At 39.1% G+C, this 15,448-nt stretch overlaps 1 long non-coding RNA gene across 1 annotated transcript; it reads right to left on the bottom strand.

Annotated features, from left to right (window-relative positions):
• Positions 1–11,611: 11,611 nt before the first annotated feature.
• LOC307046880 lies at positions 11,612–14,424 on the bottom strand. The gene is made up of 3 exons (XR_013810261.1): positions 13,963–14,424; positions 12,841–12,930; positions 11,612–12,282 (listed from the first exon to the last, which is right to left on the bottom strand). It is a non-coding gene; the product is annotated as an uncharacterized lncRNA (long non-coding RNA).
• Between the last annotated feature and the right edge of the window lie 1,024 nt (positions 14,425–15,448).

Here is a 15,448-nt window from a genome sequence, read left to right as displayed (position 1 = left end):
ACAAGAGACAGAAGTATTTGAATTGTATTAGACACCGAATTAATAGCATTGAAAATAATTAGTTTGAAAATCATGTATCTGAATGTTTTTGCTCCAAATTTACCTATGTGAAATAAAAATGTAAAAATTCAAGTGAAACAAATTTGAATGTTCAAATTCAGATCCCAAAAATTAAAGTGAAAATTCGACGTCAAAAAATTCGGTGTATAAAATTCGATGTCCAAAATTGCGATGCAGCATCATCCGGGCTACTCAGACAGGATAAGCAATCGAGCCCTAATGCAATCAAACCGACTTCTGGCCTATCAGAGCACGGCTTTGTCAGTCATGTGATCACAACAACCCGGGAGAAAAATGAAGGCGAACAGTGGGGCTCGCCGCTCGGGTAAGTACCGTAATTTTCGGACCATAAGGCGCACCTGAATATAAGCCGCAGCAGCTAAATTGAATGATGTGTACATATATAAGCCGCACTGGACTATAAGCCGCAGGTGTTTTAATGTTTAATTACCATATGTAAGGGTTCGTGCACAGAGGGGATTGTCGGGAAAGAGATGGCTGTTTGAGGAAGCTCCCATTTATTAACATTTCAACAAACAAGTTGCATATTTGCATAATGTATTCAAGTGTTAGTATTTAGTGTAATAGTAGCTACAGAACATGTACTGTGCTGTGTAAACTGTACTGTATCACATAGCGTTTCAGACACACAAACTTTTCAACTTTCAAACTTAAACGGTGCGCTCCCAGCGCACGTTTAACACCTTTGCACAAACTGTCTCGCTCTCGTAATGTCTGTCTGTCTGTCTTGCTCTCGTTCTGTCTCTCGTACCACTCTCGGTTCCACTTTTACACTTGCGCGCTACCTGTTTCACTCTTTTCCAGCCTCCAGCTTTTCCTGCTGGAGCCCGCCGCTTAAAGGTGGGGGGCGCGGACCGGCCATAGAGCCCATAGAGTTAAAGGTGGTGGACTGTAGCCTGTCAAATCCATAGATTTAGGAGGTCCCCTAGTGGCCGTTACCTTTAAAAATCCATAGATTAGCCGCACCGTTATATAAACCGCAGGGTCGAAAAATGGGGAAAAAGGCGCGGCTCATAGTCCGAAAATTACGGTAGTCAGTTTGTGCTCTTTATTTTACAAGCAGTGAGGGCTCGACAGCATTTGTATCTTACAATAGCTAGCTAAATGAATGAAGTAGCCTTGTGCCTTGCTGTTAGCAAGCTCTGTAGGTATCATTAATTGAAGTGAATCACAACGTTATCGTGTCCTTTTGTGTGTGTGTGTGGGGGGGGGGGTGATGGTTTGCAAAGCAACGTAACGATCACTTCGGTTAGATAAGTCAAGTAGACCATGCTACACTATACAAATACTCTCTTACAAAAGCCCTGCATTTAAACATGTTAATGTTACTTTAGTAAAAGTATGCTAGTATAATTAGGAAAGTGTTGTTAAAGTATTTAAAGTAGACACAAGTTATACTATATTATATTATATCATTTGTTTTATTGTTATTACCGATGCACGAGTTGTTGGAGATTTGGAGGATGTTTAAAACCAACCTCGTCTCCGCGTGTCGTTTGATAAGCTGGGTAAATTCGTAAAAAGGGAAGGGATTAAGAAACACCAGAATGCAAGTGAAACAATAATCTTGTTTTAATGATACAAAGTAACAATACAAATACAAAGGAATCACGAAGCACTCTGCAGAGTACTCCGGGCTCAGGTTCTACCACGTGTGAGACAGGTCTCAGGAACGGCCAGTCAAAAACAAGAGCGCGAACCAAAGGAAAACACAGGCTTTCATACTAAAACACAGGAGGAGGTGTGTGCGTGCTTTCCCCCAGAGGTCATCTTATTGGGAGAGACCTGTCGCACCCAATCAGTGCGACACAGCAGAAGAAACCCGGAAACAAAAAGTCTCTTTCAGTTTGACGAAGACCAGACACCTTTTGGTGTCTGGTACGAACCTGCTCTAAACAACAAGTTTCCTTATCTTATTTCACATCTTGTAGCCAGCACACAAACATTCCCCTTTATGGCTCTTTGTCCCTGTGTCCATCCCCCCCCCCCTCAGGTTACCACACACAAGTTAAAAGTATGTTTTAAGATATAGTTGTTATAGTTGGCTAAATATACGTAATACATGTAAATCACTTTCATATCAATAATAACGAGGAACACATTACCTATGCTCATTAAGCAGTATTAGAGATGCTTTTCAAATAGTCAAACTTCACACAGGCCTAATATAGAGAACACACTCATTTGTCCTACAGTCCTTCCATTTGTTTGAGCTATTGTTCACATCTTTACTTCAAATAAAAGGTTTCACATTGTATATTTCCAGCTTCCTTTACGCATACTGTTATTATTAATACAAAGTAATTAACCACACACATCTATTTAAAACAAGTAGATTTCCCTGATAATTGACATGCTGAAAATCTCAAGAAGAATGTTCCCTCCCCCAGCTCTCTCGTCCCTATCATAAAAGCTGCTTCCATTTCCTAAAGAGTAATAAAACATGTTTAAGCTAATTTCTCCACAATGTTTGTAGCCATTTAGTACCCGCACATGAAAGAATAAAAACAGAGGTATAGTTGAACAGTAATCATGCAGCACATATATTTACTGCAATGAAAACACATGCATTTGCCCTAAGCATGTGTAACGCACCCTCTTCTTTTATGAGGGAAACATTCCAGAGTTTTGGAGCTATCCTCAAATTAGGATGTCCCCTGCTTGCATCCCTCTCTAAACACAAAGACTTCACCTCAATATATTGGGGAGGGAAAATATACTTTGTCCCTTCAAATTTAACACACATGAATATATATAAGGTGACATTAAAATGAATATACCAGATTTAACTTTCCTGCCATAACACGTTACTTTAATACTTCAAATAATTCAACTTAATCCTTCATTTCCCCCTTTTGGTCTCACCTCACGAGACCAACACACATAAGACATTTGAAACAAAACTACTGTCATTCTTTGATACTCTGTCTGTCCCCCTTCATTAAACCTTTGGGAACAGAAAACAACCTCCAATGACAGTGAAGAAACTATCAGAGTGAGAGCCTGAGTGCCAGAAAGCAGCATCCCCCCCCCCCCCCCCCCCCCCTTCAGCGGAATACGCCAACAAGGGCAGCTGATAGGGAGGGGGAAATGCGGCCTTTCCTTCAAAGGTGGAACTGATGAATCTGATCAGAGAGAAGTAGACTCCTCTGCTGCCTCGAGAAGTCCCCCAGCCCGCTGACGCCTGCTTCCAAGTCGTCTGCTGTAGGGATGTCCGCGAGGTCCTTCTCCTCCAGTCCGCTGATGCCTGCTTCCAAGTCGTCTGCTGTAGGGATGTCCGCGAGGTCCTTCTCCTCCAGTCCGCTGATGCCTGCTTCCGAGTCGTCTGCTGTAGGGATGTCCGCCTTGACGATAGCCAGGTCCATCCTGATGTCCTCCAAGGTCCTAGCCGGAGTGTTCCTCGCCGCACACTGGCTCCAGTAGTACCAGATGTCCCCCTTTGCTCCTCGGCGGACGGCATGAGATGTCCTCTGGGTCACTCTGTAGAGGCCGGAGAACCTGGGGTTGAGTCACGTAGGCCTGACGACCTTCAGCCAGACGAACTCCGCTGTGTCGGCCTCCTGCTCCTCGGGTCCCCCTTTTGGCGTCAGCAACCTGTGTGGAGAAATCTGATACCCACCCCTCAAGTCTACGCTCAGGGCTTCTGGGCCCTCAGGTGTTTGACCCACCACTGGTAGGCCGCTTCAGAATTCTAATACTTGGCCTGTGTCAACAAAATAAACCCCAACATCTTCAGGTGAACTAAATAACATATCTCAATAGCTCTGAATTTCTCACAAGCATCTGTGTTATTATAAATGAAATCCTTGAGATCCCATTTAAAATCTAAATATAATATGAACTGCTAATGTTTCTGGTAATGGAACACACTAATGTTATGGATTAAAAACAACTAAAATCATGATACTGACAAAGTGAATAATTTCCAGGCGAGACTGCTTCTACCTGTCCGTGCTTAGATATTATCAAGCTGAAAATTGAATACGGAAATCTAACATACTGTCATCAAATGTCTTTCTATTATGACTTTAAATTAAATGTACATCCCCATAATGATCTAAACAGTCTATGGCTTTTACTTCTTTACCAGGCTAGTTACAAGATGTTGTCTAAATTAAATTCTATCTCATTACATTACTATGTTTTAACTTAGCTGTAATATGTTCTTTCTACATTTCAAACCTCAGTTACTTTAATACCTGTTGAAATATTACAAAATTGTTTTCATTATCACAGTTCACCTTCTCATTCTCATTCTGGAATTACCTCTCTCAGTAGCCCCTTGGCCACTGATTCTGCATCTGTGTTACCTGTTATAACTCAATCAATATTAGAAACATGTAAACATTAATCAAACAGTATCTTATCCCCAGATATGGAGCAGGTTAAATCTAAAACGGTCAATCAATGGTCAGATTGAACATCTGAGTTGGGGCGGCAGGTTTCTTCCAGTCCCTAAATGAAAAAATCCCACACTCCCCCTTTTTACACATGTACACATGTGTAACAAAATCCTGTATGGGAAGAAAACCTTCAGGTAACCAGTGGGTACAAAAAAATACCAAACATCATTCACAAAAGTACATCCATCATCTTTCACAGTAAACACTCCAGGGAAAATAAGTGTTAATTTCCAGCTGGCAGTCCTAAAAGAAACAGAATCTTTAGATTTTAGTTTGAGTTTTACATTTGCAAACCGCCAACTCCTGTGGGAATTAGAAACGGGTCACATGTGCGTTTTTCCAAATGTGTGGAATTGTAGGAAACCTGTGTTTCCCATGGAGCTCCAAAATAATGTATTAGTCTAAAAACATGCTTGGTTAGTCATTGTTTTAGAATCATGCAGCTGCACTGATCACATGCAGAAATTCATTCACACCCACACTGTCAGGTTGTAAAGTCAAGTTTGGTCAGCCCCAGAGTCAGTCATTGATAGTGCTTTTCTCAAGTCACACTGTCAGTCAGGGTCAAAGGTCATTTGGTCTCAGTTTCATTGGCCATGTGTCGTGCTCTGCAGAGACTTTGATATTTCAGCAAAGGCCAGTATCCTCTGTCTACAAAAATCAGTCCTATATGGAGCGCCATCATTTATCAATTCACGATTACCACTTTAAGTCAGATATCTCTAACTTGTCATCGGGACGGCTGCTTCCCACATTTCCTGCAACTTGGTACAAAACTCACTTCATAATAGTACTACTACTACTGCAATTTATTTACACCTAAGTAATACTAAAATGTCTAATAAATCTAATTCAGAAAGTTGTGTACATAACTATTATCTTAAGTCAAAACATTACTAGGATCTGTGTAGCTCTGCATTTCATAGCTCATTATACTCATTTATCTTCAATTCTGGTCTACTTAAAAACAATGTTAAACTCTTTAGCAGTGTGTGGAACCTTGGGTGTCCGAACATGCAACCGTTCACCCTTTACTTTACCAATGATTACAAACAGTTTCCATCCTAAAGCCCTCCTATGGTAATAACTATGCCACAATGGTGAAATCAATATTGTAACAAATGAGATCACTGCTTTATTCACACATGAATAAAAATCTCTTGAAGAATAATTTATTAATATGATGGAAAGATTGAAGAATATGGTTCTACACTGTGCTACTCCAAAACACCCCCTGCTTAGAGTATAGTGCATATTTCCCTCATGTCTCCCCCTTTAACCCTCAGTGTGTTTTTAGGATGATTTTCTCATTTTACATTAATAGTTTCCTCTTTACTGCTATTTTGAATTTACCAATCGATTAATTCATGGTTAATACCTCTTTTTATCTTTACTTATTTATCAAGTCAATTCAAGTTCTTTAAATGTGGTGTCTTCTATGTGCGTTTTGTGAATAAGTGTGTTTATGTGTAAACTCACTCATTCCCGTTCTCCTTTTCTCCTCCCCTGGTTGTCTCAAGCCGTGACCCCGACCTCCTCACTTCAAATCGACTATGCCAACTCCTCTGATTCTGTCTTCTCTTCAGTCCATCAGCTCTTGAATCCATCCGCTGTAACTGTTTTAGGCAGCCTTTGGCCCAGTCACATCGGCAGACCACATCATGCCACTGTTCTTGCACTGCTTTGCATTTCATCTCCTCCTTTACAGTCTCTCTGCTGCTTTATGGAGGGCGGATTCTGCTCTCATGTCCCCCACTCTGCTCCTGTGCCAAATCTCGTGGCTCAGCTTCATGCCCTGTCTGAGGGACTGATGAGAGTATTTCTGTATGTCAGCAAGCGGTTTGGTTCTGGATGCCTCAGGTAGAGACGGTTCAGCTCTGGTTCTCTGTCTGTTTGATGGAGAAGGAGGAGTCTCCTGTTGGGTTAGGTCTTTTGTCTGCTTGGAGGGACGGGGTCGTAGCCTTTCTAACTCAGAGGGGGAGTCCAGGTCCCGGGACGCATTATCCATAAGAAATCTAGCACACTGAGATTAAATCAATCCAACCCTTTCCACTCTGTCTCTGTCTAATCATACTATCTGTCTTAGTTGCTAAATGCCATCTAAACAACACCATTAATGTCTAATAATGATATTACAAAAACTCCCTCTATAAATTGTTTCATCCATTGTTACATATCTACCCAACCTGACTCTTTCAGGAAACCATTTTCTTCCATAAATTGAAATACCTGTTTCAAGCATCCCATATTTCACACACTACGAAAGAACATCTCCATACTTTCTCCAATATTTTAAATCCCACTGTTACTTAGAACAATAGTAAACCTGCAGAGCACACTGATCAGATCACAGTAATATAATTTGACTCAAGTGTAGGCCTATGTCTACTTTCCATTATACTTATTACTTTTGGTGAATATTTATTTATATTGTCTAAATTCCTTGTCTATGATGTGCAAACAGTTAGAGTATAAAAATGTGTTTTTCTCAATGTATTTACACTCCACGGATTCTTGAGTTTACTCATCTCCTGTTGTTGTCGTTCCTAAAAATGTTAGCAAACACAAAACTCCCACTACAACATTTATAGATAAATTGATCTAACAAAATGAACTCTTTTCTAATTCAAAATGTGACAAAAGAACAATGATTTGTCTTTCACAAGATGGTGGTCTAACAGAATGACTCTTGACCTCATGGGGTCAAATAGATTTAGCTATGAGGCGGCTGACTTTAAAATGAACTGGGACAAAGAAACCACATGCATGTGGCTACATTGTAGTTTAGAAATATAACACAAAACAACACTACTTAAAAATAATAACAATTCAAATGACTTTTGGTGAAAAGCATGAAGAACAAAACAACTTAATCTACTCTCAATGTTCATGTACACCATCACTGTGTATTTAATCAGTAGTTACTGGTTGTATCCTTAATCAAACTATTTCACCATCTTCACTTATTTTAGGTTACTCATTCAACAATATGACATTCTCCCGAATAGTAGTTAACTTTATATAACTTGTACTCTCTATATTTTAGCAACAACCTTACTTTTCTCTCTCTCTCTGTCTACTTTCCAAAACATCTAATTTCTCCTGACCACAAGTTTCTCATAAATCACCCCTTTGTGTAACCGTGTGAGATGGCTGGAGCAAAACCTCGTGCAGGACCTCTGTCATGCTTAAACATTAACAGATTCCCTCTGACAAACTTACAAAACCTTCTCTTTACTTTCTACTCTTTTGTTCCTGTATGTAATATAATTTTCCCCTTGGAATATAATTAAGTACAATCCTTAGTTAATGACCTATACCATGAAATTCACAACGCAATGCAACGGTATCAATCAGTTCTCAAAGACTATATTTAAATAGCAGCAAATCATTGTTCCTTATTTATTTCAATATATCTACCACTTCAAATCACACATTGATCTGTTAATTTTCTATGTATTTCCTTCCAACTTCAGATCACTAGAGAAAAAAGCAAGCAGACACACTCCGGGCTGCTGCTGCTGCTCTCGAGAGGAAAAAAGGGGGGGGGGGAACTCTCACAGACAAATACTGACAACCCCTTCTCTCTCCCCCGCTGTAGCTCTCAGCCTCTTTTGGAAAAGGGGGCTTGTTTCAACAATTAACACTTCTGCTATCCTTTTATTCAATTTTACTGCTTGAACCCACTGTTCTCGTAAGCTTTTAACTCACGCTCCTCTCGTTAAAATTCTCCCTTCATTATGACTTCGTATCTATTCATCTGACTTAGGCTGTTTCTGTTACCAGTAAATATTCACAGACTTCATATCTATTGATCTGACTTACTGTCTTTGTTATTAGTAAATATTCACAGAAAAAATTCCCTGTACAGTCTATTCAGCTTTTATTGTCCGATGTTTATTCCAACAAGTTTAGCAAGCCTCTCAGCGCGCTTCAACACCGTCTTTCAACGATGTGACGCTGACATGGAGTCGTAACCCAGGCTTACAGAACTCTTTATCGTGACGTTTGGCTTTATAGATTCAACTCCAACACAACAAAGGATAAAATGAGGCCCGGTCACTTCAGAATGACTTTCTGAAGTTTGCGTTACTCTCCTTTGGATCACTTATAACATAAATAACTCATCTCCAGCCCCGTCGAGCTGTGGATTTGTTATTTTGAGTCAGTCTTATATGGAGACTTAATACTACCATTTGACTACTCCAGACAGTATAACTGTGGGGACTCTCTACCTCCACTTTTTAAGCCAGGGACTTCAATACCCTTCAAGCTGCAGGAACTCAATATCCTACTTTACAAGTAAAACACGTATCCGTATTGTTACCATAAAAACACTGTAAACTTCGTCTGACAACCCTAAAATTTGGAATATGGTCAAATCACAGATTTCGAATTAAGCTGGTATCTGCTCACCTGGTAGCCTATTGTACAGAGCTCTGTTTTTAGTTGTAAGAAGAGGCCGAGATGTTTAGCCCTGGACTATTCCGTCCGCTTGCCGCTGGTGGTCTCTTCCCCGAAAACACCCCACTCAGACACGTCGGGTCACCATTTGTTGGAGATTTGGAGGATGTTTAAAACCAACCTTGTCTCCGCGTGTCGTTTGATAAGCTGGGTAAATTCGTAAAAAGGAAGGGATTAAGAAACACCAGAATGCAAGTGAAACAATAATCTTGTTTTAATGATACAAAGTAACAATACAAATACAAAGGAATCACGAAGCACTCTGCAGAGTACTCCGGGCTCAGGTTCTACCACGTGTGAGACAGGTCTCAGGAACGGCCAGTCAAAAACAAGAGCGCGAACCAAAGGAAAACACAGGCTTTCATACTAAAACACAGGAGGAGGTGTGTGCGTGCTTTCCCCCAGAGGTCATCTTATTGGGAGAGACCAACACATGGCCTGTCGCACCCAATCAGTGCGACACAGCAGAAGAAACCCGGAAACAAAAAGTCTCTTTCAGTTTGACGAAGACCAGACACCTTTTGGTGTCTGGTACGAACCTGCTCTAAACAACAAGTTTCCTTATCTTATTTCACATCTTGCAGCCAGCACACACACATCCCCTTTATGGCCCTTTGTCCCTGAGTCCATCTTCCCCCCTCAGGTTACCACAAACAAGTTAAAAGTATGTTTTAAGATATAGTTGTTATAGTTGGCTAAATATACGTAATACATGTAAATCACTTTCATATCAATAATAACGAGGAACACATTACCTATGCTCTTAAGCAGTATTAGAGATGCTTTTCAAATAGTCAAACTTCACACAGGCCTAATATAGAGAACACACTCATTTGTCCTACAGCCCTTCCATTTGTTTGAGCTATTGTTCACATCTTTACTTCAAATAAAAGGTTTCACATTGTATATTTCCAGCTTCCTTTACACATACTGTTATTATTAATACAAAGTAATTAACCACACACATCTATTTAAAACAAGTAGATTTCCCTGATAATTGACATGCTGAAAATCTCAAGAAGAATGTTCCCTCCCCCAGCTCTCTCGTCCCTGTCATAAAAGCTGCTTCCATTTCCTATAGAGTAATAAAACATGTTTAAGCTAATTTCTCCACAATGTTTGTAGCCATTTAGTACCCGCACATGAAAGAATAAAAACAGAGGTATAGTTGAACAGTAATCATGCAGCACATATATTTACTGCAATGAAAACACATACATTTGCCCTAAGCATGTGTAACGCACCCTCTTCTTTTATGAGGGAAACATTCCAGAGTTTTGGAGCTATCCCCAAATTAGGATGTCCCCTGCTTGCATCCCTCTCTAAACACAAAGACTTCACCTCAATATATTGGGGAGGGAAAATATACTTTGTCCCTTCAAATTTAACACACATGAATATATATAAGGTGACATTAAAATGAATATACCAGATTTAACTTTCCTGCCATAACACGTTACTTTAATACTTCAAATAATTCAACTTAATCCTTCAGAGTTGACTTAACTGTTGTAGTTGGAGCTCATTTTGAACAATGAGCTAATGTTAGAAATTAAAATCAATGTTTTAATGGGGAAATGTAGTTTAAACATGCCGTCAGTTTTAATGCTCTTTTATACTGAAAAACCAGAAATTCTTGTGCACAAGCAGTTAAGCTTTTATTCTGAAAATCCTTCATCTGTGGTTAGCATTTAGGATGTGGCTAATATACGATTTCCTGAAGAGGTGAATTTAGTAGCGAAATGATATGGAGTGGTGCAAACCGAAGCCTACTGATTTAACACTACAACTATAGATGTCGAGATACTACCATGCTGAATATTAAATGAAGGTACAGTTTATTTGAATACATTATTGTTTACAGACGAGAGTAGCATGTGACAACATCCGGAATGACCGGAAACCAAACGAGCCGAGAAATATTTTTTAGAGTATTGATTACAGCGTTTAGAATGTGTTAAATGAAAAGTGATGAAAGAGAATATGAGGAGAAAAGCCTGTTAAGCATATATTGAATGTGAAAAGAACCAATCCTCTGTTTAAATGCAACAACGGACATTGGAGACGAGGCGAGCCGGCTGGCGGGGAGGAGCCAGCAGAGGATATATAACAGCACCGGAGTAGAGATCCTTGCTCTTCTCTTCTCTAACGAGGAGCGGATCACAGCTGTTTGTCTGACTGAACAATATCATGCTTGTGACCAACCCGCGCCTTTTTTAATTAAAGTACCCAATTGAACTTTCACAGAGACTCCATTTAGTCTCCTTTTAAAGCTTCTCTCCTGGACGGGAGAATAACGAACACAGTTTACACTAACTAATGATTACTTTCATAATGGTTTAATGTGCTGATTATTTTCTACATTAATAGATGCAGGCCTGGTTTGTTCAAACTCTCAAAATAGTAGGACATGCTGTCATAATTACCCAGAGTCCGAAGTGACGCCTTTACAATGTTAAAGCTGTTAGATCAATGTAGTGATGTAAAAACTAAAATATTCAAGAAAGTGTAGTGGAAAAGAGATAATGTTTTAAAAAAAATGTTACTAAAACAAAATCTCTTGTTTTGGACTGACAGTAATGATTCAAGAAATAGTAGATAAATAAATACAAACACATCAATCTGTATCATTTGTTGGGGATGGAACACAACAAATGGTGCTCTTACCTGTGATGCCTCCTCCAAACATTATAACCAGCCTGTATCATTCAAACTATAAGTAACAGTTCTAGCTACTTGACTTTAGACAATCGATTCAAAAGACAAAATCAACACAATTTATTGAAAGATCAATCTTTATTTTACGGTGCCTCTCCTTTTGTTTGTATTATTTTTCAATTAACAGATTAACATTTAGTGTAACTTATGTATATTATTTCGTTTTTATTTAAAAAAAAAATGGTCATGGTTCATGCTTGATAACTTTTAGTTCACATTTCAATAAATTGTATTTGCACTCCTTTTGTCCGTTATTCTTAATGAACATTTTAAATTACACATTCACATCTGACTCAAGATTGGCACCATTTATTTGTGACGTTACAAACTCGGCGGTTTTTTTTTTGCCAAACTTTATAGGCCTGACAATAATCACACTGTCTCTGAGGTGCAACGTAAAACACAATTTACAACACACAAATTAAGTTCCTGTTAGACTACAAAACTAGTCAGTGTGCAGGCCTTTGTGTTAGAATATAAGTGTCTCTTAGTGAATGTCCTGTACTGCTCTTAAATCTCATGACATCAGCTTTTCCTTTTCCTCTTGGATGTTCTTCTGGACCCTCAGAGAAAGAGAAAGTGGTGAAGCAGTCCTGCCTCTCAGGCATGTCCTTCCCTAACAGAAATATCAAAAAACATATTATTGCAGAGCAAGTGTGTTATTTAAGATAGAGGTGTGTTTGTTTGTTCAGGGGCTATACATATAATAATTTTTTTATTTGAATGTGTTTTTTAAATCCAACAGTGTACGCCAAAGATATTCAGATTATGAATAAACCATTCTAAATTCATCAACATTGAAATAAATGTATTATTAAAATAATATTTAACTGTTATCACAACTTAGTGCAACTGTAGAAGCTTGCTCTGTTCGGTTTTCTCAGTGAAAGAATCACTTTTAACATGTTTTTTTACAGTCAGTATGCAGAGACAAAGGGTCGCAGTTCTCACTATGTTCAATAATATTTGCCTTAAATACATTGTAATGTGAAAATTGAACAAAACAGTTATGTTGCTTGGTAAAATGTAAATGTAACCTTTTGCTAAGAGAGTACACTCAACATCACTGATGTGCAGGTGATCTAGTATTGAGTCATATTTAATGGCATGTATATCAGTGTATTAGATTCATTACTTTATGCATTCTTGTAAATTATGAAAAAGGTATATGTACCTTGGAATCCGTGCTGAAGTTCTCTGCTGTTAGGAGTCCAGGTCTGTCTCTCCTCCTCTGGTCCAGCCTTTCTGGATCACCTTAAGGAGACTTTGAACAAACAGATCTAAAGTTACATGCGTGGGTTACAGACTTCTTTACATGCAAACAACGTTTTATCTTCTTTTAAAAACAGGTCATAATCTTATTGTTATACTTAAGAAATTGCTGGATATCACAGTCCTTATACTGTATCAGTTTGATTGAGTATTATTGTGTAGGTCCTTTTTATTTTACTGTTACTTTGGATGAGGTTTTCATGAGTCAGTCAAATAAAAAGATTTTCATAGGCCATATTCATATGTATCACACACGTAAGGGTAAGACACAAACCTATTTAACAAATGCAATGCAATGGATAAGCTTCATTTTCACTGAAGTCACAGATAACGTCATAGTGTATCTAATATTTAAACAAATCATTTCCTTGTCACTAAAGCATTGACTACGCTATTCATCGTCCTTAAATGCAGGCATTAAGTTACATGTTCCGTTCTACAGCCACGATAAGGCTGTTTCTCAAGTGTGATGATAATAAAATGAAAAGAGGCATTGGTAATAATATTAAAAACAACAATGTTTGGGTTGTTAGTCGGATAGGCGGTTAGCTGCAATAAATAACTCCAGTTCAACAAACCATATTACAATATCTAAGGGAGCGTTATTTCTGGACCATCTTCAAATGTGACGTTCATATTTTAAAGATACACACATTTCATTGTGAGGTTGATTTAATATACACTAAGCCTCTCTTCAACAATAGGTTAACGTTAGCTAGTCTATTTTATGCTATAGTAGAGCATAGCAAATTGAAATGAACCTTAAAAATGCATACAGTAACCTAACTAGCAAACTAACTATCTAACGTACAAGGATGACCTTATTTTAGCAACCTCGCACAGAAGCCTTTAGGAATACAGTAGCATCCCACTTAATGTTTTACACTCTTGGATGCTATGCATAGCATCGTTAGCACAGATGGAGCTACGATTGCTCAAATGCTAACCCAACTCTAAACATTCATTAACGTTAGCTAAATAAAAACACCAGTGACATAACATAAAGTATGCAGGGTTGACTTACCGAAGAAACTGCATTCATGGACGGTCTGTTTCAACCGCAGATAAATCCTATATTTGCATGACGAATAGTCCACCAGGAACCAACACAACAAACACCGCCGAGTTCAAGTAGTGTTCCCAGGAACCAACACAACAAACACCGCCGAGTTCAAGTAGTGTTCTCCTCATGAGCTGAGCCGCTGTAGCATCACGGAGCCAATGGAGCTCATGGAGCTAGCAGAGAGGAGCTAGGAGCAGCAGTCCCGTTGTCATGAAGGGGGAATCTAACTATATACAGAATATGTTTTTGTGGATCCAGGCTAGAAACATGTTCATTTTCTGATGTTAAGTTGGACATTTTAACATAGGGTCTATGGGGAATTGCTCCCATCTGCATCCATCGCCTAGAGTTTGCAGCATTGGGCTTCGCCGCACTGTCCCGGGGTTCGCCGCTTGGCTCTGATAGGCCAGAAGTCGGTTTGATTGCATTCGGGCTCGATTGCTTATCCTGTCTGAGTAGCCCGGATGATGCTGCATCGCAATTTTTGACGTCGAATTTTATACACCGAATTTTTTGACATCGAATTTTAAACACTGAAATATTTGACGTCGAATTTTTTTCGGGATCTGAATTTGAACATTCAAATTTGTGTTACTTGAATTTTTACATTTTTATTTCACATAGGTAAATTCGGAGCAAAAAAAATTCAGATACATGATTTTCAAAGTAATTATTTTCAATGCTATACATTCGGTGTCTGATAAAATTCAAATACTTCTGTCTCTTGTTTGCTTCCATACAGGGCGTTGACAGCTGTGGTTTACAGGGCTCTCTGTGATAAGAGTACTGTGTGGGAGGAGGAACTGTACCGAGATCCGACACGCAAGAACCGGAGGGGATTACAAACCAAACTGAGTGTTTTACTTATCAGCAGTGGCTGCCGGCCCATAGGGGCGCTAGGGGCGCCTCCCCCCTCTTCCCACATGTTTGATTATCATTAAAAATTAAAAATAAATAAAAATATATATTTCCCAAAAATATATATTTTTTATTTTTATTTTTATTTTTAAAGAACAAGGTAAATATTATATAGTTGTTATCAGTAAAATGTATAATCTACAATAAAATATCGTTTAAAATTGTTTTACAATGTCTAAAGTTACTGATAAGTCACATGTTTCCTGCCTGGCCGCAGCGTGTATCATTACCCTCTCTCGTCCGGGCGGTAGAAAGGAGCCCTCAGCCAGAGCAGCTGCAGCCAACAAGCTGACTGTTGCTATCTGTAAACTATGCCGCCGAAACATAATTTTAGCCAATCAGCGTCGTCAGATCTGATGCTCAAAGGGCGCCCTTTCAGCGCCCTGGCCTGTGTGTCTGTGAGTTGTTTAGACTCGTATCCAAGGTGACGCTACAGTAGGGGATGGCTGCGTCTGCAGGTGTAGACTCCGGTGCTAGTGGATCGCCGGAGCTGTAGATTAACATTTGCATGCTTATTGTAGTTGTAAGG

Source organism: Notothenia rossii, assembly GCF_949606895.1.
Source record: "Notothenia rossii genome assembly, chromosome: 7".
NCBI classification, from domain to species: Eukaryota; Metazoa; Chordata; class Actinopteri; order Perciformes; family Nototheniidae; genus Notothenia; species Notothenia rossii.
This window is presented reverse-complemented; position numbering and strand designations above follow the sequence as displayed.